The sequence below is a fragment of the Morone saxatilis genome, unplaced genomic scaffold (assembly GCF_004916995.1).
Source record: "Morone saxatilis isolate NCDOM2014 unplaced genomic scaffold, NCSU_SB_2.0 Contig9, whole genome shotgun sequence".
In the NCBI taxonomy this organism is placed as follows: Eukaryota; Metazoa; Chordata; class Actinopteri; family Moronidae; genus Morone; species Morone saxatilis.
Window position 1 is genome coordinate 12391853 of NW_023340268.1, and position 3469 is coordinate 12395321.

At 40.1% G+C, this 3469-nt stretch overlaps 1 protein-coding gene and 1 long non-coding RNA gene across 2 annotated transcripts in view; both read left to right on the forward strand.

Annotated features, from left to right (window-relative positions):
• clasp2 (cytoplasmic linker associated protein 2) overlaps nt 1-3469 on the forward strand; it is a gene marked incomplete in the record, with an annotated part of 48967 nt that overhangs the window by 33411 nt on the left and 12087 nt on the right.
• Nucleotides 138-3274, forward strand: LOC118342448. The gene is made up of 3 exons (XR_004797486.1): nt 138-270; nt 2310-2385; nt 3164-3274. It is a non-coding gene; the product is annotated as an uncharacterized LOC118342448 (long non-coding RNA).

The window sequence follows — 3469 nt, forward strand, 5'->3', positions numbered from 1 at the left end:
CACACACACACACACACACACCTCCACAGATTGTAACCTCCTCTGTACTCTGTAATCTGCTCAAACCCCCAAGGAGCTGCCTAGCAGAACCTTTCTCTGCTCGATCCTACTGACACTGTATTTCTCTCCCTCCCTTCTTTCTCTCATCTCTCCCTTTTCTCTCTCCTCCTCGGTCCAGTATGTTTGGGAAAGGCTACTTCCTGGTTTTAAACACAAGAACTTCCGCAGTCGAGAAGGAATCTGTCTCTGTCTCAGTGCCACGCTCAGCACGTGAGTAACTTCCCCTTCTTAATCTATCACTTCCAGGGTGACATTAGATAATTGAAAAAATTGTAGGGCAGAGGCTCATATGTTAGTCCTCACAATACATTCAAAATGTAAACATATAATATATCTGATTGTAGTACTTCCTATAAACCAACTCATTGGTGTGTAGTATATACAGAAGGTTTTTGCAATTTTAATATTTAATATATTTTAATACACTGACATCTTCAGTATGAGTTTGTTTATTTTCAGCACACTGAAAATAAGGTAGATTTTTTTCCCATGTGTTGTCCTTACTACTCTCCCTGAGCATGCCCCGATTTGTTAGTTCAAGAAACACACAGTCTCTGTCTCCGGGGGGTTAATCTTCTTAACTGTTAGTGTGACTCTGTAGTCACACGTGCTACGAATGGTACCACCACTTTTGTCGTGTGACGTTAACAGTCTTTAGGCATACATATCGCTTGTTGTTGCTTGAGAGTTTTTAAAAATCTGTTCTCAATTCACCTCGACCTGAAGCTGTCAGGCCTGATGGAGGACTTGCCTTTTTAAATCAACATGAATGAGTTATTGAAATGGGATTGTATCTTACTACTACGTTCCAAAGAAAATATGGCGGTCATGGTTTTGCCAGAAGCCAGAGGAGGTCCAAGAGATCACATCTGGGAAAATAAAAGAAAAGAGTGTGTGTGTGTGTGTGTACTAGAAATACAATCGAAATTGGTGTGTTTGCAAAGGTTATTGCTACATCAAGACACATTTTTCACAGCTTATTAATGTCTCCCAATCTAGCATTACTTGCACATAGTCAGTATTAATATCACATGATTTCTGGCCTGTGTGTACGGCTTTTTGCCAGAATTTTAATGTATTATATGCAAATGTTTTGTCTTCTGTTCATTTCTAAATTAATTAGTTTGTTCTCATTTCCTCCAAATAGTTATTTCTGCTGTTGTAGAAGCCCACAGTCATCAATTGTAGTAACACGGCTGTCATAGTTAACATGGATTTTGCCAGCTGAAGGTGTCATTAAACAAACCTGTGCAGGTTCACTGTATTTTCCACCTTCAGGTTATCACACACAGCCACTCTGGGCTATTAGAATATTTTTTTTGTTAATGTAAACTCACACTGTTGTGCTAAATGCTAATTTGCTACCTGATAGTAAAGCAAAAGACTTTTGCTGAGCATACACAGGTATCCATTAAGACTAAATTATAAAACGTGGCACAGAAATGGTCTGACTGTGTGTATGTACGTGTTTATTGCAGTGTGCAGCGCAATTTTAAAAAACACATCATCAAGCAGAAGAAGCCATCTTATGATGTAATAATAAAAATAATAATAATAATAATAAAAAAGAAAATGCTGCTAGTAAACACACCACTAGTAAATTGAAAAACAACGCAACAACACATAAAGAATATGCAACACAAATACAGAAACACTGTGGTTCGTATTCAACACCTTGACCACTAGTGATGGGAATTCCGGCTCTTTTAGGAGCCGGCTCATTCAGCTCCCAAGATGACTCTCCAAACTATTTTTATGTTGGCTTAATTAAACTTTATTAACCAATGTTACTGTGATAAAATGAAAATATACAATAATTGTAAAATGAATGCATAATATCAAATCATCATATTATAGATTATATGTAATTTATCGTATAAACTCAACAGAATGAACCAGAAGTGCTACAAAAATAAAATACAAAAACAAAGACCCATCTCAATTAGACAAAAAGCTGCTCGATATGAAATTTTTAACTTTGCACAGTCTACACTCTGTCCTGAATTATGAATGAAGTGCACTTTAAGTGCCAAATAAGTTCTATATATCCTAGAGTTCATAAATCCTTTTCCTAAGTTAGACCAGGCTTTCAGAAATTCACAGAAGCGTCTTCCTCATTCCTGAAAATATGTGAATGAGGTGCAAGAGTTTCATTTGACAGCCAGATCAGATGTTTCATACTTGCTGTACATCGTCATGAATAAATATAATCCCTCTCATTTTCTTGTCTTGTTCTGGCTCTCTTTCAGGTATGGAGCCCAGCAACTAAGCCTCAGTAAACTAGTTCCTCATCTCTGCTCTCTGAGTGGAGACCAGAACCCGCAGGTAAGACACAGTGCCTTTGCAATATGAGACATAATCAACATATACATGGATATGTGTTTATGCTGTCATTTCTGTAAATGAGTGTAAGTGGGTGGAGGTCATTGTGTTTTTCTTGTATCAGTCTGTAACTAAGCCTGTGGTTTAGTTCTCAGCATCTAGAGTGTTGGCAGGGATCTTAAGGCAGCTCAGTGATTATTACTGTTATTAGTGAGGAGATGGGCTCTGTAGAGTCCCCCACCCAACTTCACTGCTGAATCGTGAGCACCAGCACCCAACCATTAACCCACACAACAGTACTAGCTGAATGTGTGAGTGAGAGAGAGAGGGATAGAGAGAGGTTGGTTTAACCTCCTGTGGAGTTGCACCCCAAAGTCGAAATCTGCTCCTATCGTCTACCCAATGATTATCTACCCACATACTGTCCCGACCAATCAACATCCTCAATATGCCCGCCCACCCCTCATCTGCAGAGAATCCCTTTAACGGCATCCCATTACCCAATCACAACAGTGCTCACAACATGACCAACAAATCAGATGTCTCCCAGTAGGGGGATGAGTATGGGCCCTAAAGGGTATATTTTTAATGTGTTTACGTTTACAACCCTTGATGCAGAGAGGAATCTGTATGGAGTTATTATGGAAATTAACTGTAATCTTAAATACACATACCATTTCATGGTATACTAGTATAGTGTGAAGGCCTTTTCTGTGTGCGTCTACGTGTGTGTGTGTGTGTGTGTAGGACTTTTAAATTGGTCAATGTCTGCTGTCTGTAGGTGCGTGAGGCCTCCATCACAACATTGGTGGATATTTATCGTCACGTTGGAGACAAGGTCAGAATAGACCTGGGAAAGAGAGGACTCCCGGCTGCACGGTGAGTTTATTTGTGTGTGCGTCAGTTGGACAGTTGGTAATATTTTTGTGTGTGTGCGTGTGTGTGTGTCCACTCTGCACAGCGGGGATGAGTTGTGTGGAAGGTCTGTGGGTCCCGTGGCCTTGGCACTCAGTCTGTCCCAGGCCACACCATGCACCACTCTGCCCTTCACACACACAGAGGCACTTTCATCCAGAGCACAATGCTG